The sequence below is a fragment of the Fukomys damarensis genome, unplaced genomic scaffold (genome assembly GCF_012274545.1).
Source record: "Fukomys damarensis isolate Sample0158 unplaced genomic scaffold, DMR_v1.0_HiC HiC_scaffold_2, whole genome shotgun sequence".
Lineage (NCBI taxonomy): Eukaryota > Metazoa > Chordata > Mammalia > Rodentia > Bathyergidae > Fukomys > Fukomys damarensis.
This window is the reverse complement of record NW_022900914.1, coordinates 39,294,627-39,320,039: the sequence shown is the minus strand read 5'-3', so window position 1 is coordinate 39,320,039 and position 25,413 is coordinate 39,294,627. Positions and strand designations below refer to the sequence as shown.

Genomic DNA, 25,413 nt, shown 5'->3' with positions numbered 1-25,413 from the left:
GCTGGGGGATATTTCACATCAATCACTTGAAATATTCCAGAAAATCAACATAGTCATTTGCATAGGTGATGACCTTAATCCCCTTGTCCAGCATATTTATTTTCTTGAAGTTTTTTGAGCTCATCACATCTCCTCTCCAAACTACTATGAAATGTTCTAAAATTTATGCTTGCTAACCTCCAGGAATAGGGCCTGAAAAGTGGTGTCATCCACAGTCCAGCCACAACCCAGGAAAAGAAATGACTTGGTTTTTCTTGTTTTTGTTTTTGTTTTTTTCATTGAGTTTATTGGTACATTTTAGGTATACAGTACAGTTATATTCATCACTGGGATCTTGTACCTTTACATGACAGGTCTTTGTTCTCATTTTTTCCTCTTATCCATGCCCTCCCTTCATCCCTACCTGCCCATATTCCACTGGGATCTTGTACCTTTACATGACAGGTCTTTGTTCTCATTTTTTCCTCTTATCCATGCCCTCCCTTCATCCCTACCTGCCCTCCCCATTTACAAACACTTTATTTCCATTTTTTCATTTTCTCATATTTTTTTCTTTTCCCTTATTACCTTTCCCCTACCCTTCCCATTTTCCCAACACCTTTAGCCCTTTTCTTCCTATTTCACATGGTCAGTTATCTCATTAGGATCTTATGTACTATTATAGTTTTTCACACCAGAGAAGCTATTCAGTATTTACACATGTGACTTATTTATTTCACTTAGGAGTATATCCTCAATATGCATCCATTTTCCTATGAATGAATCTAATTTCTCATTCTTTATGGCTGAGTAGTATTCCACTTTATAGAAAAACCACATCTTCTTTACCAGTTTCCAACTGATGGGCAAATGGGCTGTTCACAAGATTTAGCTATTACAAACTGTGCTGCTATAAACATAGGTGCGCATATATCACTGTGATATGATTCTTTTAATTCTTTTGGAAAGATATCCAGCAGAGGGATGGCTGGGTCAAATGGAACCTCTAGTTCCAGCTCTTTGAGGTATCTCCATACTGATTTCCACAGTGGTTGCACTAGTGTGCACTCCCACCAAGAAATGACTTGTTTTTATAGAGTTCCTTAATCTCTTTCAAACCTCAGTGTTCCTGAGCACATTCTGAAATCCATTTGGATGAAGGACAGTGCCACTCAAATGGGTGTAGACCCTATGGATGTGTGACACACTCAACTTCTGCTTCTCCTGAACCTACTCCAGGAACTTTTTCTCATTGGTAAGGCCAAAGGAGTCAAGCTGTTTTCTATGGTCTGCTGTACACAGTTCCTGGGAGAAAAAAAAATGAAGGCCCCATTTTACATCAAGTGAAGCCTTGACTGCAGTAGCTATTTTTCAGAACCTTCCATGCTTGACTCCAGAGCATCAAATGCTTCATATAAAGTCAATGAAAAATGTGGATTAAACATTTCTGAATATGAGGAAAGTGTTTCTAAATAAAATTATAGGTAAATTGAAAAAAGTTCTTTTCTTCACGGAGATATTTCTGAAACTTTTGGCTCCCTTCCTCTTCTAGAAGATCAAAATCATTGGCAACATCAAGTAAGGCCTAACTTTACCCCTTCCAGGATTTCAGGAGTGGAATCTGAGGTTCAATTGCAGCACTAATCCCTATTTCGATCACCAGCTTGTTCCTGATGTTTGTTAGCTGTTAAGCTTAGAAGGAGCTTCCTAGGCTTTTTGGTGGGAGTGAACCATCATTAGATAATCCAAATATCTTGTCTACATCAGAGGCCTGAAGCCATCCAGTTTTATGTGCCCTCTAAACACCACTGGACCAGCTGTCAAATTTCCAAGTTTTCACAAACCCTGAAGACTTACCATTCTACTTCTTGCATAAAAGCCATTGTACATAGTATATAGTAATTGTGCACTATTTTATCATTCTAAATTGTGGTTTTTATCTTCTGCTATTGTTTCTTATAGTTCTTCACCCATGTTTCTCATATTTATCACTCCTACCAGCAAAATAATGTTTTATTGTGGCAATATGTCATTTCAGCTGTCTACCTGTTTCCCTACAAGTGTGTAGGCTTTTTCTAATTTTTACATATGCTAATGAGTATTTCTACTTACACTGTTGTGCTTTTTTTCTCCCTCTGAATTAGCCCTGTGGTTTAGTTACATTTTCCAAGATAAATGATGTAATATGTAAGGTGTAATAGCTAAGGTGTAAGCTCCAGAAGATTGGCTGTGTTTGAAAACTGTCTCTATCAGTTACTATTTGTATGAATTTTGGAGAATCTCTCAACATCATTGAGGTAGGATCTCTGCATCTAAAAAATAGGATCAATAATAGTCTCTACCTCACATGCTTCCTATGATAAGTGAGATAATATATGCATATAACTTATAGAAATATACTTAACACATAGTAAGCATACTACCATGTTAGTTATTATATTAAGTACTCAGCATACTATCTATAACAGTCTAAAACTTGATAGGAGCTAACTTCTTTCTTTTTATCCACCCAAAGTACTATACTTGGGAAGTATTTTATTATTTCTATCAATTGTGGAAGTATAATCTCAGGTTATAAGAAATCTGAAATTTTAAATTGCTGATTCATGCCACATAGGCCCAAATACTTCACAGGAAGAGTGGCAGCTTACAGAATCATCAGATGCTCCTAAACTTTCATCTCCATAACATATTGTATTTATTTTATTGGTACAAGTATTCTACCTTACATTGATTTACATTCACATTTCTTCCATTGTGATAGCTGGAGCCCTTGGTTTCACATGCGGACTTCAATCTTTTATATGAAGGCTGAGGATAGTTAAGATTGGGCCTCAGAGTCAGCTGAGTGCACGGCATGTGGTACTACTTGTGTCCTCCCTGTCTCTGGCCTCTTGCTATTCTCCAGATATTAGTTTCATTTTCTCTACTTGGCTTTCTCCACATAGTCGGAAGCTCTTACTGTTGATGACTGCATGTCTTTATCAACTCTGCTTTCCCATAGAAGAAATCATATTGGGCCTGGTTTAGGACAGTTGCTCACCCTTAAACCAATTAAATGTGGCCAGGTACTTGGGCACTATGATTGGTGATTTCTTTCGGAGCCCTTTGTTTGGAGAAGAAGGAAAAGTATTCCTCCAAAGAAAGAATGTGTAAAGGGGTGGCTGTGGCCAGATCCAACCACAGATTCTATCGCAACAAATTATTTGAGAAGCTTGACATGTTTCATATCTGTTTCCTATTCATACTGTGTGAATCTCCACCTCATGTGTGGACTGTTTGACTGTGATCATTTGTCATCGAGATATATTTTCCTCTTCTAAATTTTTGTCATTTCCTTAAGGTTTGGAAATCATTTCCTAACTATTGAAAAAAATGTAAGATGGCATCAAGAAGCACAATGAAGAACTACTTTGTAGTTCTTTTGCTCTGCCTTCTACCAGAAGTCAGAGTTGCCGCAGTGTAGAAAATTCATTCCCTAATAGATTCGTACAATATAAACAAAAAAATGACCTAAGAACAGGATGTATGACAGTGGCTCCTCAACTATGGAAACCATGATCTTAATGGTTTTGAGCCAGAAATACTGTAGTTCACCTATTTCCATATGGTGAAAATCAGGTTAGGGGAAATGATGTTTGGAGTAAAGTTTACAGCCATTAGAATTAACATTTTCTTTCATTAAAATAAATATGACTTTTATACATCTTCAATCTCCATTTCTTTCTTTTCACAGCTATAAATCTACAATTGCTGAAAAACGTAAGCCTATTTTGTACTGACTAACAATTCTGCCTAAGAGAACACTGTGATTAGGGAATTTTAAATTGTGTGTTAATTTAAAAATGTAAGTAAAAACTGGGTAGTCAGGGACAGTCCTGGTCCAGTATTCCATTTTGCAGATGAAGGAACTAGATCCATGTGGCAAAACTATGAGTTCAGGATCCCACAGTTTATGAGTTGCAAGGTGATCCCCCCACCCGCAGCTCCTTCTTGCCCAAGGTCAGCCTTGCCTTTTTCTTTTGTTGGTCTTGAAATTTGCCACAATCGCTAGGCCTGAAAAAGAAAGAGAACAAACAGCTAACTCTCCTAAGCACCCTCCACTGCACAGTATCACTTATCCTAAGAGGGTTTTGCATATGGGTTGAAAATATTGTTTGTTTTGCTTTAAATCTTGGAAAAAATGCTAGTTACAATGGAATTTTTTTTTCCTCCAGAATTAATCACGAGTAACATATTCTTTAGCCTTGTTCATTGGCAAAGCAGAAAACAAAACAGCCATTGTAGGCCTCTTTATTTAGACCCAGGGACCAATGAGGTTGCTCACCCACCCACTGACAGATATTGGTCTGTCTCTGGAGAGCACTGAGTACCCAGGGTGGCAGGGTGTTGCTGAATAAGCCCTTCCCCAGCCCAAACTTGATTCCAAGGGGACAATTCTTTTGACTGTTCTTGAGTTTTGTCATATCAAATATTCTCAACAAATGCTTCCAATTTCTGTTTTTAAAACAAAAAGATCAGCACATTCCTTTTATGTTTTTGCAAATAAAGTGGAGGCAAGAAGCTGAGGAAACTCTAGCAGAAGTCTTTTGATATGTAATTCAACTGTTTTCCTACTTAAATCCTGAAATATGAATGAAATTATCATAGGGTTTCTCTCAGATCCATGAGGGACTGATTTTAGGATGCCCTGCATATACCAAAATTCTCAAATACTCAAGTTCTTCTTATAAATGACATAGCATTTGAAGATAAGCTATGTATCTACTCCTGGATCACTAGAAATGAATATAAGTAATCATTCTCTAAATTATTTATAATGCCTAATAAAATGTAAATGTGATCTAACTACTTGTTTATACTGCATTGTCTAGAGGATAATGGCAAGAAAAATGTCTGGAGGTGCTCAGGATAGGTGAATTTTTTTCTGAATACTTTTGATACATGGCTGAAGCCATGGATGTGAAAGATACAGATACTGAGAGCTGACTATATTTACTTTTCGCTAAGATTCTAAGATCAAATTTTGGTACTTGTGAGATCAAAATTCTCAGGATGAGTGTGTCTATCAACCTCCAGTAATAATGACTCAGGCATAATTGGGGATCCATTAAAATACAACCCACTTTTCCCAAATCATGCTTTGTTTTAAAGAAGGACAGACATTATTAGCTCACTTAGTTTTCACCTTAGAACAATGCTATTCAGCATAAAGTCATTTAATTAAAATGTTAGTTTCTCATATCGTAAAATATCAAGCAATTCAACGTCAGTTGACCAGTACATTGACAGTAATTTTATGCATATTGTACTGCTTTCGTTTTTTTATTGATTCATGTTTGATTTGAATCTGAACAGGCATGCCTCACTTACTATAGAAAACACGCTTTCCCTGCAAAGATTTTTAGCATCTGGCATATGTGCTACTACTAGGTATGGATATATGAGATTTATATATGTACCCCTAGCTGTTATCAGAACTCGCCTTGTACCTAGTATGTGTAGTCCCCAAGTTAAAAATAGGCTCAATTTCTGTTCCATTCCCATTCCCTAATATCATTCCTATACTAATGCTCCTTGTCCTATAGGGGAATCACTGTAAATAAAAATTAGACCATCTAGAATATAAATTCACAGAGAAAAATATTATAGAAAGTAGAAACAGCTCTGCTGAGCTGTATTTGGGGGTAATCATTGAGCCAGCAATGGGTCTTCCTTTTGGTAAGTATCCCCATGAAAGTAAACAAGAAATAAAATAATAATAAAAAAGGATCAGGGAACCCTCTAGGAAAACAATGTGACTATGAGTCACTCGCATCTTAATATGAATTTTTAATTTTTTATTAGTTCATGTCTAAAGTGTATATGGCTTACATTCATCTTAGGGAGTAGGTACATGTACTCAATGTATCTTAATTCTTTTTATTCCCCTCTCATCACCTCCCTTTTCCCTCCATCTCTAGATCCCCTTCCACTATTTTCTTTTCTCTTTTTTTTAGTTCATGTTTGTGACATATAATGACTACATTCATCCTGGGTAATTGGTAATGTACATGACATATCTCAATTCTTTCCTTGTTCCTACCCCCATCTTTTTGTCCCCTTCCCATTTGCAAAAGATCTATCTCTATGTTTCCTTTTATTTGTCATTATTTTCCTCTTTGTTTTAATTATTTCTTGGATTTCTCATATGAGAAAAAACCATATGGCATATAATTTATATGTCTAATTTATTTCACTTAACATTATGTTTTCAGGTTGCATCCACTTTTCTACAAATGACTCAAATATATCCTTCTTTATAGCTGAGTAGTAGTCCCTTATCTATAGATATTTTTTTTATCCATTCATCTGTCACTGGACATGTAGGCTGCTTCTAAGATTTAGCTATTATGTATTGTGCTGCTTTAAAAATGTGTATGCATACATCACTATAATACAATGACTTTGACTCTTTTAGAAAGATGCCTAGAAAGGGAACAGCTGGGTTAAATGGAATTTCTATTTTTAGTTTTTTTAAGAATGTCCATACTAAACAGCCCATCTGCCCATCAATTGGAAACTGGATAAAGAAGATGTGGCTTTTCTACAAAATGGAATATTACTCAGCCATAAAGAATGAGACAGTAGATTCATTCATAGTTAAATGGGTACATTTTGAGAATATACTTCTTAGTGAAATAAATAAGGCACACATATGCAAATACTGAATAGTATCTCTGGTGTGAAAAACTAAAATAGTACTCAAGATCCTAATGGGGCACTTAACAGATAGGAAGAAAAGGACCAAAGGTGTAGGGACAGTGAGAAGGATACTGAAGGGGGAACAAGGGAAAAGGAAAAAAATATGAGAAAATGTAAAAATGGAATTAAAGTGTTTGAAGCGGGGGAGGGTGAAGGGAGGGTGAAGGGAGGGTGGGGACAAGGGGAAAAAATGAGAACCAAGACCTGGCATGTAAAGGTACAAGATCCCAGTAATGAATGTAACTGTACTGTCTACCTAGAATGTACCAATAAATTAAATTTAAAAAAAAAAGAATGTCCATACTGATTTCCACAATGGCTATACTGGTTTACATTCCCACCAGCAATGTAGGAGGTTCAACAGCATTTGTTATTATTTCATTTTTTGATGATAGTCATATCTTCTGACATAAGATGAAATCTCAATGCTGTTTTAATTTGCATTTCTCTAGTGACCAGTGATGTTGAATATTTTTCATGTATTTATTGGCAGTTTGTATTTCTTCATCTGAGAAGCATCTGTTCATTTCAGTTGCCCATTTTTTGTTAGGGTCTTTTATTATGAGGGAGTCTTTTTATTTAGTTCTTTCTATATGCTAGATATTATTGCTTTGTCTCATGTATAACTGGAAAAATTTTTTTCCCTATTCTGTAGGATGTTTCTTTACTCTGTTAAGTTCTTCCTTTGCTCTGCAGATGCTTCTTTATTAGATATAGTCCTATTGTTGACCCTTGCAGTTATTCGTTGTGCAATTAAAGTTCTGTTCAGAAAGTCTTTGCCTATGACTATGACTGTAAGCTTTTTCTTTTATCTTCTAGAATGTTGTGTTTCTTTTAATATTTTGATCATTGATTTACTGTATTTAATCTTAGCTTAATACATGGCAAGAGATAGGGGTCTCCCTTCAATCTTCTGCATTTGGATAGCAAATTTTCCCAGCACCATTTGCTAAAGAGGCCGCCTTTCCTCTAATGTATGTTTTTGGTCCCTTTATCAAAGATCAGGTGGCTGAAAGTGTTTGGGTTGTTTCTGCATCCTCTATTTTGTTCTACTAATCCAAAAGTCTGTTTTTCTGCCAATACCATGATGTTTTGAATCACTGTAGCTATGTAATATAACTTGAAGTCTGGGAGTGTGATGCCTCATGCTTTGCTCTTGTTGCGCAAGATTGCTTTTGCTGTTCTCTGGGTCTCTTCTTGTTCTATATGAAATTTAGGGTTATTTTCTCTACTTCTATAAGAAATGTTGTTGGTATTTTGATTGAGATTGCAGTAAATCTATATATCAGTTTTGGAAATATAGCCATTTTAACTATATTTGTTCCAAGAACAAGGCACATCTTTCCATTTTCTGTTGCCCTCCTTGGTCCTCTTTTTCAGAGTACTATAGTATTCAAAGGACACATCACTAATTTAAATATGCAGCCTCAGAAAGTATGTGTTGACACTCCACCCTCTCTTCCTTCTCCTTGTCTTCTCCTGCCATTGAAGTTTATTATTATTATTATTATTAGTAGTAGTAGTAGTAGTAGTAGCAGTAGTACATCTTAGGTATACCATACAGTTGCATTCATCTTTGGGATCTTGTACCTTTACATGGTGTATCTTGGTTCTTATTTTTTCCCCAATCCCCTGCCCTCCCTTCACCCCCTCCACCCTTCCCTATTTCCAAAGACTTTGTTTGTATTTTTTTCTTTTCTCTTATTTTTCTTTTCCCTTCTTACATTTCCCCTACGCCTTTAGATCTTTTCTTCCTATTACACAATATCAATTATATATTTTGATCCTTATTTACACTTTTAGTTTATCACACCAGAGAAACTCTATGATATTTACACATGTGTGGCCTATTAATTTCACTTAAGAGCATGTCTTCAATGTGCACCCACTTAGCTATAAATGTCTCTAGTTTCTCAACTATGATATTTACACATGTGTGGCCTATTAATTTCACTTAAGAGCATGTCTTCAATGTGCACCCACTTAGCTATAAATGTCTCTAGTTTCTCATTATTTATGGCTGAGTAGTGCAGTTTTGAGCCTCCAGTTCCCAGTAAGAATTTAAGCCAATATTATTAATATGAAGATTCAGCAACATTCTGGGGGTATGATAGAAATGTAATTGCCATAATAATTAAGATACCCAATAACATTACTAATGATAACTAAGAATTATAATTATTGTGATTACTCTCTTCCTCTACTTCCTTGTCCTCATTATCAAAGCTTCTTTGAAGAACTGAGCACAAAATTCCACATGATACACTATAGCTCCTGGGTACCCAATGAAAGAATCTAAAAGTAACAGGTAAATGGCTAGTACTTTGGGTACAGGTGTACAAGTTGGACCCTGAGCCCTACGATATGGCCAAGAGATTGAACAGACTCTGAACTCACTTTCCAGATTGAACATTGTGGCTCATGGTTGCATGAGCAACCACATTTTTCTCATTTTCTACACAGGCTATGGGCTGGCCTGAGGCCTGAGCATAAAACAGGAGTATTTTTGACCCCAGGAACAGAACACCACAGTCAGAAACAGCATGCACAAGGAGTCACTAATTGGAGGAGTTCCAAAAACCACGGTTTGGGAATGTTAAAACTAAGTTGAGGAGCAAGCATTTTGGGAAATGTTAAGAAGATGCACAATCAAATTTTAGGTTTTGGACTTTGGCCAATGGGATCATTTTTGGCTGCTCTCGGGAAATTTTCATCACAATCCCTACCTCTGGTGTCTTCAAGGTCCTTATCAGCTTGTCTCATTAGCACTTTACCTAAGATTTTAGAAAATTCAGTATGATCATCTGTTGTTGGCTACCTGTATGGAAAAAATTCTTAGAGTTTCCTATTTATCTTTATATCTCTTATTAGTAAGTAAAGTAAAATTTAATCCTTTAATAAGTAATAAAATTTGCTTGATTCTTGATTTGATCTGAGAAAATCTTAAAGCAAAGCTTGTTCGAAAGTGAGTTAAATCATGCCTCATTAGTAGGGAACTTGATTTTACAGCTGCTGAAGCTATACAAGCAGGCTTTGTACCGAACCATAGCAGTGTCTCATGCTCTTTCTTGCTCTCTATTTAGAACTTCATCTTTATCTAATGTCTAACAAAGCAGAGTCTGTGGCAGGCAGTCTGTGGTAAGCATAGTCAATCAGTCTACCCTTCTGGAAGGTGACAGCAATGCAGAGTGTCTAGATATTTATTTCACATATAATCTATCCTATATTTCTCCAGATCCAAACAATTTCCACTTTAAAATATCAATAGTCCTATAATTACTATGGCTTTTGCAATAAGAGGCCATGTAAATGAACTCAAGTGTCAGAACTATTACCAAGTTGGTGGAAACCATATAATGGCTTCTCCAAGGGATAGCATGGAGAAGAAAAGGCACCTTGATTTGAACAGCATTGCCACAAGTGATTGTGCATATTGGTGGTGGTCTCTTGTGGCATGGATACTAGGGTACCTGGCTGCATATGAGGGTATAGTAGTCAGAATGGATTAGCTTAGCTACAAACAGCTTGTTTGCTCATACTAAATGCCCAGCATGGGATAAGTAGAGGGATCTGTGCTGATAATTCCATCTCAACGGGTACTTCTAAAATTACCTCAGCAGGGCAGAGAAGATATGGTGAATCACAAATTGGTTATTAAGGTCCCTGCTTGCAAGTGCTACATGTCACTTATGCTTCCATTTAATTGAACAAAGCAAACCATATGTCCATGTCTACTTGCAAAGAGGCAAACAAGTGCAATCTTATCAAAATCCAAAAGGAAGAGAGTGTGGGAATATGTAGGACAACCCTTATAACTATCTTTCCAAGGCCTATTTTGAAAGACTTCAGGGCCATCTCTGTGTAGATTAGTAGCTCTTAACTGAGATCAGGAAATATGGTTTCCACATTTCTATGTCTGGTAATCACGCTCAAATTTCAGGTACCGTATTTCCAAGGGTAGTTCTTGTTGGTAATTACCTAGAGAAAAAGACAGTAAATCTTAATTTTCCCAAGCAAACACACTCTATTTTTATCTTTAAAATAAGATATTCCCTAAAATATAGAAATGAATATTTAGAAAAAGCCAGAGAGACAGAGATTCTCAGAGGCCTCAGAAGTAAAACTTGCCTGTAGATAGTAGACACTACTTGTCCAATGAGGCTTTTCTTTCTGACTACTGTTGTTCCTCTCCAATTTTAAGTCATATGTTAAAAATGATGGGGAAATGGCCACCATTCTGCTCAAAGTGATCCTCTTTCTAAGAGCAGATTGGATCGAAGTGGACACCTGACCAAAGCTGGGCCAGTCTCCTCTTTATAGAATTTGGAGTTTGAACTAATAGAAACACTAGGAAACAAAGAGTTTGGGTCAATTGGTCTGGATAGTCTGCTTTTTCGAGAATGTAACTGAGATTGTTAGTTCTCACTAACTTCCATATGCTCTTCTACATTCCCAATTTCCCTTCCAGTTAGATTGAGGATGTATGACAAAGTTCTAATCAATGGGAAATAGAAATGATGTAAACCACTTTTAGGCTCGGCTGTTGGAAATATCCCCCATATTTTCTCCATCTGTTTCCCCATTACAGTGACTTTGTAGCCCACATATTGTAGACAACATAAATGTGTGGTAGAAAAAAACTGCCATGAGCTGGGAGTAGTAGCATCTGCCTCTAATCCCAACATTTAGGAGGCTTAGGCAGGAGGATCATGAGATCCAGACCAGGCTTGGATACACAGTGACACCATGACTCAAAGACAGACAGACAGATAGATAAGATATCCACTATATACAAGATTGTAACATGAGGGAGGGAAAAAAAACTCTATAGGTTGGATTCATTTCTTACTACAGTACAGCATATTCTGACTGATGGAAAACATAGCAGTAACTATATTTTTCTAAGAAATGAGAAAAGTTACTTTTGAGAGAGAGAGAGAGAGAGAGAGAGAGAGAGAGAGAGAAATGATATATATGTACAGAGAAGAGCACAGTTGTGAGAGTTCCTGGATCCTTCTAATTCCTGATTCCAAACCTTTCTTGAGGGTAAATCCATCCTCCCACTGCATTGGCTTCTGTGACTTCCTTATATTCTAACTTTAGTAGATTTCCTATTTTTATTAAGTTTATAGTAAAGAGTTTCTGTCTTTTGCAACCAAAATTTTTATAACTAATATCTGTCATACCTCAGTCCTTCAGTTTATGCTTTACTCATTATGCCATGAAGACAACTAACAAGTTGGTAGGTCTGGCTCTGACTCAGATTTCTAGTCCCTTCATGCCCTTTATTCTGTTCAGGAATTCTAAGAACTACAGCAAAATCTTATCCAGATAAGATTCCATAGCCCAGACAATTCTTGAGACATAAATCCCAGAATTATAGATCTTGTCTACTTATCCAAAATTTAAGTACAGGTGGATAATCTTTTCAGTTTATTGGTTACAAATGACCAGCTGACAAGTTACTCAGCTTTTACTATTGTAGTGAAATTCTAGATCTATCAAGAAAGGATTATTTGTTCAGAAAGAATGGCTAAGGAATTGATTGGTTCTTCAGAACCTGTGCCAACTTCCTTTCTCCATGTGAGCTAAATAGTGGATACCTTTTATTGCAGGGAAGCCATCATTTTAAAAAGAAAACTCTCTGCTGTGAATAAGCTGAATGCAATCACAGAAACTGCAGACAAACGAGCTTTTGATGACAGATATTACTGATGCCTGGTGCCTTCAAAGGCATTCCAGGAAAGGTGAAGGAATAATTATGACTGATACAAAACATGTTTCTTCCAGGATATTACTCATTGAACCAATGGCCCACTTGAGAAATATGTCAGTGAGTCAGCTCATATCAAATTTGGCAAAAAGATCCCAGTTCCCCAAACTCTTTGCATTGAATGGAGTGAAATTCAATTAGACACTTACTAGGAGAGAAGTGAGGCCCCTCCTGGGCTTTGAAAGTAAAAGAGAGTTTGTTACTTTGGTCTCTCCATCTATGACCCTGTCCCACATATTTGAACAGAATGAAGTGACTAAGAGCAATGAAGAAAAAATTAAGCACACCCTTCAAAAAGATAAAAGACTCAGGTGAAGGAAAAAGGCAGGAACATTCTCAGGAAATGAGATGGATGAGTCCAATTATTCACCAAACATCTAAAATGATATTAATTTACACATTGATGTGCAACTTATATAAGAGAATATGCCAAAAGCTGGTTAAAAGTATAATAGTTATAAATAAAAAGGAGGTTGGACTGGATGGCCCACTATCTTTTTTGGAAAGTTCCATGGTGAAATTACTTTGTGGACAAATGTGGCTCAAAGACTAAATGTGGGCACTGACTAAATTTATCCTATGAATAGAGCAGTGGCATTCGTTACTTTATTTTGACTGCAATCTGATAAGTTTATTAAAATCTGGTATAGTTTAAAGAAAAATAAAAACCACTATCCATGTTCTTACCATCTGGCCTAGTTTAAAACTATTAATAGTAACTTATATGTCCCAACCACCTATCCCAGTTGGATCTTCCTCTGCTTACTCTCCCTCAGTGACCACCCAGAGGTTAAAACTCATTCACATCTTTGTGTTAATTATTCCCTACCTTCTTTGTGGTTTTATCACCTATGTTTATATACCTAAAAACTATATTGTTAGTTTGTAAATTTTAGTATAGCTGCCTAAAGAAAGCCCAAAGTCACACTGTTAAGTGAGACCTCAGGGATGAATACAACAGGATATCTTGGTGTCAGCCTCTCTAAGTTTATATGATCCCTTTTGGAAGAATTCAGTTGGACAGGACATAAGCCATTACTGGGAAACACAGGGCTCTGTATAATCTGTTCATCTGACAAAGTTGCCAGGTGACTCTGGTGTTGAGTGAGGCAGAAATTTAGTCAAGAGAAGGTGATGCTCTTTATTTTCTAACTTACCTGCAGCTCTCAGATGTAGGTTTAAACAGAAAGGTTGGGGAGATAAAATGAATGTCCTCATTGATTCAAGAAGCGTGGCATAAAATAAAGAGCAGGAACTTTACCAGCGATTGGTTATGACACGGATCAGAGTCTAGACAGATTCACTCAAGCGTTCTGTCCTCACATTGGAAAAGAAGGCAAAATTGTAGTAGAAACTTAGCTATGACAATCACCAATATATCTGTTTCTGGAGTCTCACATTCTTCACTGCAGTGGTTTCCTTTTCTGTCTGTTGATAGGGTGTCCTGGAATCTCCCTTTAACATCTTCATAGGGATTCCAGAGGAGATTCACCTCTCTCCCACACTGGAATGCCTGTTTCTTGTATCTAGGAGAAGACTCCATAATTTGTGAGATCCGCTGCAAACTGAAAATGCAGGGTCTTATGTCTATTTTTATCCTTTGTGCATAGGACCTTATAGGCCAGTGGTGGTAAACATATAGCATACTGTTTTTTTTTAAGACAAAAGATGTTAACATATGAGTTGTGTTTTTCTAAAAGAAAACCTCAGTATTCTGGTTTAATTGCAGCGTTGGCATTTATTTTGGGTTGCAGTTTGGGCACTCATCTCTAAAAGATTTGCCATCACTGTTTTAGGACCTTTTGATCTAGCAGTTCACATTCTTTAGTTCTGAGAAAGTTTCTTGAATTATTTCATTGGTGATTATCTCAACTCTATTTACATCTTTCAGAATTCTTATAATTTGGATGGTAAACCTTCTATTACAGACCTTTCATTTTCTTACTTTTTCTTTCTTTTGCTTATTTTTTATTATATTTTCTGAGAAAATCTTAAACCTTACATTCTTACCCTTTTAAATAGTTTTTTAATTTTATGCTCACATTTTTCATTTCTTTCTTTTCTTTTTTATTTTTTTGAGGCAGGATCCCACTGTGTATCTTAGCTAGCCTTGAACTCATTATGTATCCTAGGCTGGCCTCAAACTTAGTGATCCTTACCTCCTGAGTGCTGGGGTTACAGGCATATACTACTTCACCTGGTATGTTTTTCATTTATAAGAGTTCTTTTTGTGTTCTAAATGATCCTTTTTTTAAATAACATCATATTCTTAGTTTGTAAACTGCGTTATCTATTATCTGAGAACATACAAAATCTTTTTTATTTTCTTCTACCTAAATAGACTCTATGATGCCTTTTTCTTGCATTTATTTGGGTAGCCATCATTATTTGTTGAGGACTATCCTCAAATATCTGGTAATCCTTGATTTTCTGGTCTTAATAGTAGGGAACAAAAATACTGATTACAACACTAAACAAATGGGCAAAACTTATAAACTTGGAAACTTCAGGTGACAAAGGTGGGCTGTTACTTGAGGGACTCATGAAGTAAATAGCTTTACATTTTCTTGTTCTGGTCATATTTATCAAAGGAGAATTTTCTTATTTTCTTCCTAGTCTATGAGGGCATGAAAGAAACAAATAATGGAACAAGGCTTTGGATTTGGAACATATAATCTTTCTTTCTTTCCCCCTTAGTGGGAATCCTTGCTCTCAACTATGCCCACAGACACAAAAACTCCAGACTTCTATCAGGATAGTGGAGGTACAATCACCTAATGTCACAGAGCAAATAAAAAAGCAGTTGAAAATCTATTTACTGCTCAAGTAGCCTTTTCTTTCTCATTTAAGGCCATACCTTTACCTTAGTCCCAAATGTACTTCATATTGCCATTTCCTGAGGTTTTCAAGGATTTTTGTGGTTTGAAGCCAGATTGGAATTTGTTTTTGTTGTTTTGTGTGTGTGTGTGTGTGTGTGTGTGTGTGTGTGTGTGTGTGTTTGTGGGGAAGCATTTTAATCAGCATTCTAGTTTCCAAAATTTTGTTGCTCTCATCATGTCTCCTATACTTGTACATTTATTTTTTTATAAAAATTTCCTTAATATCATTTTAAGGTACTTCAAGAGGAAATGAAATTAGAATCATATCTTAAATCCACCATCTTAACTGATAACTCCACTGGCTTTCTTTGAACAGTCTTTTTAGAACTCTGCACCTCTACCTCATCTTCTCAAATGTATTGATGCATTGGCCTAAACAGTTAACCTTCAAATCCACTCCAGTCATTCTTTTACTAAGACTTGATATGGGAACCATCTATGAAGTTGTCTGCTTGGCATTTCCTCCACTTTGCCAGCAGCTCCCCAATTGGGTCATCTCATGGCTGACATGTTCTTTCACGGTCCCCATCTTGGCCAGAGTTGATTGGTTTAGGAACACCTGTTATCCAAGCTGAAACAATGACACTTTTGTGTAGGAATCTTGGATATTGGCCAGAACCATCAGGGGAGTCCCTCCCTAGCAGCAAACCATAAGATGTAAATTCTTCTACTTGTTCCACTCAAATTTTGTTACCAGGTCAAATTTGCCTGCATCACCCAAGATGTGTCATCTCCTAGGCAGTTCCTCAAAACCCCTTCTCACATGAGGATAGATACCCAATCCAACCAGTTCATCATATACTTCTAAATCCTAGCTTTTGAGTTTAAAGGTAGGACATCTCCTCACACTATATTGACTTTCTCATCTCATACATTCCTTCAAAAAATACTTAACAAAAACAAATTTTGTTTGGCCCTAAGCCTCTTCCAGAAACCTGGAATATGTCAAGGCTAAGGTAGCAGAAGGGGACCTTTGATAATGCAACTCAAACATATGCACAAGGGACTATCCAAATGGAGGTGAATTTGGGCACTGAAAATTCAGACGAGATCCAGCGTGTTCAGGGTGGTATGGTGGTAGACAAGGGCACTCTTAAAACTCAAGCTGCTTTGTTTGCCACCTTTGCAACCCAAAGCCCTTCCTCAAGTCTCATACCTCTAGCATGGAACAGGATCCACCCAACAAGGTAACTCCAGAGGAGACACAATGCAGGGGTGGGATGGGGTGTTTGAGTTTACAAAACTCTCATCTATAATAGCCACTTTTAAAGGAGGAGGCTTAAAAGGATTTTAGTATTAAAATACAAATTTCACCAGTAATTAATATGTTTCCCTCAGGGAACTCTTGGCAGAAGAGTCTGAAGAGTTTTTCAGGTTCATATTAAAATGGTGTGAATTGGGGAAAGTTGCTTGATTATTGCTGCCTCCGTTGCTTCATAATGTAAAATGAGGATTGACTATAGAGATTAAAAAAAGACAGTTTAAATTGTGCCTGCCTGTGGTTCAATTTTTTAAATGTACTTTCTTTTCCATTTGTCTCATCTGCTAGTAAAATTCTTAAGATGATATAGTTATTCCGCACAGCAAATGTCACAAATATAATGAGAGGAAACACTGACAAAAGCAAAGATGGCCAGACACCTGGAGGATCTTTGAGAAGGGTATTCTCAAAAAAATTATATTTGAAAGGGGAAAATCACAAGAACTTCTATGATTGTCACATTTAACATGGACTTTGGGGAAAGAGGTTTATCTATTTTAAGCATATAATCCCTGATCCCAATGCATTTGAAATATAATCCACACAAAATATTGATATTAATGTAGTAACATTTTTTGAGTCATTCATCCCTCTGACATTCTCCCCAGAAAAATGTGTGTATTTTTACTCACATAAATATACTTGGCAGGAGTGAGTCCAACCCCCAGAGCCAAAGACACCTCATTAATAAACTCTGACCAAAGTCTATTTTTACTTCACTGCACTCTTCCTTCTCTCTGTACTTCCACGCCACCTGCCACCACATAGAGACTTGCAGGTGCCCTGGGCTCCGGGAAGACTGGATTTCAGCAGGATCCCCAGGAATGGAGTTGGAAATGTGGACAAGGTAGAGGTGTCAGAGCAATGTAGCCTCACGTCCTCTCCTGCTGTGCAGAGTGAGTGAGTCACACAACAAAAGCCTAAGATATATGTTCTTTGGGATGACCTGACCAGGAGTAGTAGTGGCTGATATCTCCTGTCATCCCAGTGGATTGGCTCAAGAGGAGAAAGGGAATGGGATGAGCTAAAGGAAGGACTCTGCCTTTTAAGAAGACTGCCAGTTCATAGCATCCGTACCTCCAGGTCTTGGTGACAAGATTTTCTTCAAAACCTCAGTTATTTTCTCATGCCTCTCAAGAAGCATCCCATCACACCCAGAAAAGGGGCATCTAGAGCTGGATGGGGACAGAAAAGTAGCTGAGAACCCCATATTTGAGATTTAAAAAAGGAATAAAAAGTAGCTGAGAACCCCAGGTATGAAGGAGGGAGGTTTATAATACCAATATAATTTGGCAACAATTTTTGAACCACTGAGTCCTATGATACCTGCTCTGCAGTGTCAGTGGACTTCAAGCTACAGATGGTGATTGGATTGCCACTGCCTTGAACCTGGGAATTTTCCCAAGACAGCCTGGGACCCATAAACTACACATGCTCAGGGCAGGGGCACATGTGTCAGGGGCAAACATACAACTTCAAAGCTTTACAGGATAGGTTCAGATTCTTGTGGGAGCTGGAGGCTGCTCGTGTGGAATGAGGTGTCTACTCCATTCTCTGTGAAGTCAAGGTTTCCCGACAGGTGTGATCCCCATCCCAGGATCTAAAGCGGGAATGCATACCAGCTATGAATTCTGCAAGCTGTTGGGGATATAAAAGACCTAAAAAAGAACTAACTCCCCAGCCTAATGACTGCATTCTTAAATCCTCCTCAGAGTAGAGGTACAGGTACAAAATGGAATATTTTTAAACAAGATTAAAAAATAAAAGTCACCCTTAGTCCTTAAGTTTAACATGCTTTCCCTTATTTTACCCCTCCCCCTACCTATAGAAGTGGGTATTTTTGCCTCCTGTTTGCAAGCGAAAAAAGTGGCTCTGAGAAGATGGTCAAGTTTAAACTGTTGATAAGTGACAGAATCAAAGCCTGAACCAGATGTGACCCCTCAACTGGTGTCCTTAGTTGGTGCCGCTTTCCCTTCTCAGAAATAAGGCAGGTATGTCTTCACTACCCTTAGCAAAGAGAAGAAGCCCCTCTCTTTACAAGTAAAGGTGCCACCTGCCATGGGGGTATCTGGGAAAACTGTTGTTTTCGCCTCTTTTTAACCACAAGGATGCCTTGGCTCTGAGATGTTTGCACATTCCCACTTTTGAAGAGGATTGCTGAACTTATGATTGCAATCTATGGAACTAGATCCTCCCCCTACTTTTTGAATCTAAGAAAACCCATAATATGGGCCTAACTAGCTCATGTTTAGACCAAATAATCCAACTGCACATTACCAACAAATGGTGCACACGCCCTTTCAACAAATGCAGACTTCTAAATCACCTTGGTTATTTAACCATCAATTATCTAACCACTCTACAGATATTTAATGAGTATCTCTGCCTTTCCATGCACCAGTCTATTTTCTCCTCTGTCAGGTATTTTTTTCAAATATGATTCAGATCCAATCACTCCTTGACTTAAGAACCATCAGTGGTTTCCCACCATCTACAGGATGAAGACAAGACTTGTCACACAAGGCCCCTGCCTGTCCTTGCAGTTTTTAAATTTGGAGTAAAAGCAAAATGAAATCCCAAGTATGGACACGCTTTTTGATATAAGTGTACAGATTCTTTCTTTCAGACACCTCAAATTATATGTGAGAATAATGAGAGTATAAAATATAAATGGTAAATGCTTTAATCCTTATTCCACACTTGACCCTGTAGAATTTCATAATCAGAAATGTAGTAATCTGCTCAGAGTAAGATGGTGAGAGAGTCCGTTTCGTTATGACTATTTTTTTTTTTCAGAAATGAGCTTAGGGAGACCTGAAAAAAATTAATTAACTGAAAATAGAAAAATAGAATGAAAAGCAGGAAAGCACAAATATTCTAGACTTATAGGTCAATGCCTCTACTAGGTTCCATGTGTCCCCATTGACTCTGAGTTTTCTGATAGCTGGGGGAAAAAGGGGAAACAGGGTGTATTATCTGGATTTTGAATAGAAAAAATTCTTTTTTATAGAAGAGAGAAAACCCACTTTGAAAATGGTCAAAATATTTTATGGCGCTACAGTATTTCATCTTTGTCATCACTGCTTCTATAATTATAAAATTACTGCATGTTTCTTGTTTTAAAATTGAAAAACACAAATATCTATAGAGTAAAATATGTATGTCTTCCTTACCAATATCTCTATACCCTTCTTCAGAAGATAGAACTCTCTAACATTAACCATTTGTTGTTCTTTTTGTTTTGTTTTTTGTACCAGGGATCGAACTTGGGTCCTTGCCCTTGCAAGGCTGGCAGCAGTACCACTGAGCTAAATCCCCAGCCCTACACTAACTATTTATTACTAAGGTTTAAGGTTTTTTTCTATGCAATTAGAAGTATTCACATAGTTTTCTATGGAATTCGGATTTGTTTGCTTCTTTTAAAAATGTGCCAACTTGGTAATTTGCATTTTCACTTTACACTGTACCAAAGATATCCTAGTATATAAATATATAAATATAAGAAACATGGGCTGCCAGGTGTGGTAGTACACATCTTGTAATCCCAGCATTTGGGAGGTTGAGGCAGGATTGCCATGAGTTTGAGGCCAGCTTTGGCCACACAGTAAGTTTAAGACCAGCCTGGACTACACATGTACAGTGAGAACCTGTCTCAAAAGCCATATATATATGTATATATATATTACTACAGAAAACAGGAGAAGATGAGAAAAAGTATAGCTTTCACTTTAATGCCTTTACAATATTACATTATATGGAAGTCGCATAATTTATTTGACCATTCCCCTATTTGGTTCTGATTTTATGGTCATAAATAATGAGCATCATTGTATGTACACTTTTGAGCAGATAGGTGATATTTCTACATAGCAGATTTCTAGAAGTAAAACTGTAAGATTCTGTAGCTTATACAATTAAAATTTCAATGAATTTTCTCCAAAAGGGCTGCACTAAGTTATATTCCTTCCACTGGTTTCTGAACATTTCTTCCTTTCCTTCCCAACACTAGACCTTTTAAATGTTCTGACAAACTTTTAAATGGAATATCTCCTGGAAAAATCAACATATTTTAATCAAGAAAGAAGTCCAATCAAACTACTTGGTTTTTAGGATGGTGTTTTCTAGGCTGTCCCAAGTGAAGCTCCAGGATTCTGATGGATGAGTGTAAAGAGAAAAAAAGGAAAAACCTACCCCTTCCTAACCAAGTAACTGAGGTTTTGGATTTTTTGGTGTGTGTGAGTGTGTGTGTGTGTGTGTGTGTTTTATCTGTTTCATCTTTAATCAGGTAAGATTCTGTTGTTAAAAACAAGTTTGGAAGTCAGTGATGTGGGACCTTGTCCTTACTGAACTATTAACAACTTGAAGAGGGACTGAAAACATATTCCTTCAAGGGAAAACAAAATGGAATTTAAGATGGGGTCTCAGGTAGTGCACACCTGTAATACTAACATCCTGAAAGGCTGAAGCAAGAGAATCACAAGTTCAAGCCCAGCCTGAGCAACTTAGAGACTTTGTGAAACCATATCTAAAATTTTAAATTTTTTAAAAATGGCTGGGGATGTAGCTTAATGTGAAGGCCTTGGGTTCAATCGATAGGACCAACCAAAACAAACCACAAACAAAAAGCCCCTAAAAAACAATGAATTCCTAATTATAGTCAAAATAGTCTCAGTTATATATTGAAAGACCCACCACACACTTCATGTACTACTCTTCTCATTCATGCTAGGCCTCTCCCTATTGTTCAATTGCTATCCCACAACCAATCATAAAATATCATTTGTCCCAATATTTGTATTAAAACTCCCCTTCTGCAACACCTGCTCCAATACCCTACCATCACCTTTGTTGATTATATTCCTCTTTATTTGTATAAACTGGATTCCATCTGGGCCTCATTTCCTCTAAGACCTGAATAAAATCCCATGGACTACAGTCCTCCAAGATTTCTGGTAGTTCCACTGAATTTTAGGTTCTCATAGCTTCATCTTCTTTCTATTTTCCCAGGTTCCCCACTTGAGATCCACCGTGTGATGCTTAGCTTCTTCGGTAGTTCCACACACAAACAATAACAAAGGAAACACCCAAACATTCCTGAAAACAATAGAATTTATTACAGATAATGCTCTGAGAAGTGTCAGGGAAAGAGGGATTTGGGGTCTGGACATGCAGCTCAGAGGTAGAACACAAATGAGAAAAAACAACAAAAGAGGGACTTGAGTCACAAGGATACAAACAATTTCAAAATGGCACAGTGACCTTTCATGACTAATACCAGTTCTGCCTTATCTGACTGACTCATCACTTCTCTCTTGATCTTTATCTTTACCTTCTTTCCCCTGAATTGAACCAAGAACTTCAAATTTCTCTGTCTTACAACTCAGTTTTTCTCAGCTTTCAGTCCCAAAGTCATATGGCCAGTCTCTTCATAGCACTTACCTTACTTAGTTGGAGGGTTTTCATTTAGTAGTCTCCATCTTTTTAAGAGGCAGGTTTTTAAAAATAGCAATAAGGGGGCCAGGAATTTAGGTCAGTGGTGCTGTTGCTGCCTGCCTCACAAGTGCAAGGTCCTGAGTTCAATCCCTGGTACCAAATAAATAAATAAAAATAAAAATAGCAATGAGGACCGGGGACTTAGCTCAGTGGTTCTGCCGCCTGCCTTGCAAGCACAAGGACCTGAGTTCAATCCCCTGTACCATAAATAAATAAATAAATAAATACATACATACATACATACATAGCAATGAAAATGTTGTTATTTTCCCCCTTTATGCCTAGCTAAGCCCTCTTTGGCTTAGTTTGGTGTGAAGAAGGAGCATGACAACTTAGAATTTCTGGTATTTGATCCTCTCCCATAAATTTAAGTTCATGAAGCCAGACCTAATTCCATATATATATATATATATATATATATATCCCAATCCATTGTGAAAATAAATGCATGTATATATCTATATATACATACAGGTATATATCTGTTTCTCTCCTGCTGAACTATTGTCATTGCATTACTTTTGTCCTCTAATCATTTTAGATGTGGCCCCTCCAACCAAATGTTAAATAATGCACTGGCAAGAACTCTGCTTTTTCATAGCTTTTAAATGCCCAAAGGCTCTAGCATATGCCTTACAAGTGTGTAATGAATAAAGTGAACATGAAACCTTTGAATACATTAAAAAACATAGTATATACCTCTGTGAAAAGGCCATAAAATTAGTAATTCTTGAAGAGTTAATACATTCAGATATATTTTTGACTTGTATTTATCTTTTAGGATATCCATAATATGAGACTGTCCTACTCAAAATTTTCTCTGTCTTGTTTTTTTATGGTAACATTTATTCTTCCCAAACTTCTTTCCTACTTCTTTTATGAGGTAGATATTATTTTTGTTTATTCTTTTCTCACCTGATCAGCTAGAAAGGAAGCAAAAATGATTATCTATAGCAATACTATTCTTCACAAGAATAAAGAATATATATATATGTAGGCATGCTATGTAAACGGGAGCTTAAAATTTCCTTTAGAGAACTATTGTAAAATGTCACTTGAAATTCCTACCAGATCTTCTGCCTGCTATGTTTAATTTCTAAATCTCATATTATTAAAAAAAGTGTTTGTTCTTTTATCTATACTCTACATTATACAATTTTTTTCATCAAAATTGGCTTAGTTTGGTGTGAAGAGGGAACATGACAACTTAGAATTTCTGGTATTTGATCCTCTCCTATAAATTTAAGTTCATGAAACCCAAAGCTTAGAAACCAGAACATGCATTTTTTGCCAAAATATGAGACTGAAAAAAATTTTTATTTAATCAAACTTAGGGGTGCCATGAAAATAACACAGAGAATAATCATAACTAAATGCTTTCCTCCTAAGAAATTTTACAATTTTGCCTACGTATAATGGAAAAGCTTGACCTGCTCACCTATTGACATTTAACTCTTATCTACTGTCATTCCAATTGTCCAGCTAAGGCATGTTCATAAGTAGGATGTGTGGGCAAAATGAGTTAGGGTTTTATTTTAAGCTCTTACATTTTCTGTGGTTCCCACAATAAAAGTAATAAATAAAAAGAAAAGGATGTAAGATGTAAGAAGAGTGATTTAATGTGGTTTAAAAGTTAGCCACACTTGGGTTAACACTAAGCACCCTTGTCATAAGTACATTAGATATAATTTTTATACTTCTCCAGAACTCAGTGTTATTCTTTTGCAATACAGAATGGACATATGTGTCACACTGCAACTGAATAGAAAGGAAACACCAAAATAACCTCAAAAGAAAAAACTGAAGGGCCAGAGATTTAGCTCAGTGGTGGTCCTGAGTTTGATCCCTGTTACTAAAGAAAAAAACAAAAAAGGGAGAAAAAGTCTGTGTTATGAAGTGAAAGACAAAAAAAAAAAAAAAAAAAAAAAAAAAGAAAAGAAAAAAGAAAAGTCCTTATTGTCAACTACTCATAATACAGAAATAGTAGAACTTGAAAGAAAAAATGAAACTAAAAAATATTTCAGTAATGGTCAATGATTATAATTTTATGGATGGTATTGAGAGAGTTCACCAATATCTAATAAGCTATTCTATAATTGAAAAGCAAGGAAAAAATATTATTACAAAATATTTATGCACCTTCTGGATCAAACAATATGGAACTCATTTGTTATTTATTCAAAACAAGGGGGTTCAAAAAGTTATTTACAATTTAGATTAGCTCTAATAGACCCAATAATTGAAAAATACAGGATTGTGAAACACCAACTACAATGTCCATCATTGACATCTTCACCATTATGTTTAGTGGCCAAGCAATTTATTGAAATTATACCACTCACAGGAAAAAAGGAAAGGCCAACAAAATAGTGTAAAGTGTGTTCTTCTGCCAGGGATATAGCTCAGCAGCACAGCATCTACCTAACAAGAGCAAGGTCCTGAGTTTGATCTGCAGTAACCAAAGGGAAAAAAAAAAAAAGTGTGCTGTTCAAAGAAAGACAATAATGCAAAAAGATTTTGGAAAGAGACTAGATGATGCTGCCTAGATTGTAACATTGTATAGTGAATGTTTTAAGATATACCATATACAGAAAAATGATTAAATAAATTTGATAAAATTGTCATTTTTATATTTTCTGTTATATCATCTTATTAAAATTAATAAAAATATGCATGCTTTGTTCATCCTGTATTTAAATTATTTGACTGGTAAGTGGTTAATGTGGCCTTACAGACCTGCAGGCTTGCCCCATTTCTCCAGCCCTTCTCAGAGCATCCTTACCCTTCTGAGACACTGCTGGGCTCTGGGTCTTTGAACATGACCATTCCTGCCTCTCTGGGATCTACATTGACTCCTCTCTTTCATGACCTCTTCATACCTTTCAGATTTAACTCAACAAATCACTTCCTCAGAGAAGACCTGACTAACTTCCAGCCTAGTTTGGGTCCCCTCCTTATTTATGCTCATGTATTCTGTTCTTTTTTTTCATAGAAGTTTCCACATTTTTTAATATTGGGTGCAATAGTTTTATTAGTGTCTGTCATCTCTACTAAACTGAAAATGCCAGACAACAGGATCTGCTTTGTCTCTTTTCACCTACTTCCAATATAATGCCTGACACTTAGGAGGAACTGAAAATACACCTACCAAATAAATTACAGGTGCTTCTAGAGATAGTGATAAATGAAATAAATAACTGCAAGTGAATGATAGTCTCTCTATCTCTCTCTTTCTCTCTCTCTCTCTCTCTCTCCCCCTCTCTCTCCCCTACTCCTCCTCTTTT

The 25,413-nt window shown here is 36.6% G+C and overlaps 1 pseudogene; it reads right to left on the bottom strand.

Annotated features, from left to right (window-relative positions):
- Positions 1 to 1,092: 1,092 nt before the first annotated feature.
- LOC104852277 lies at positions 1,093 to 24,955 on the bottom strand (annotated as a pseudogene).
- Between the last annotated feature and the right edge of the window lie 458 nt (positions 24,956 to 25,413).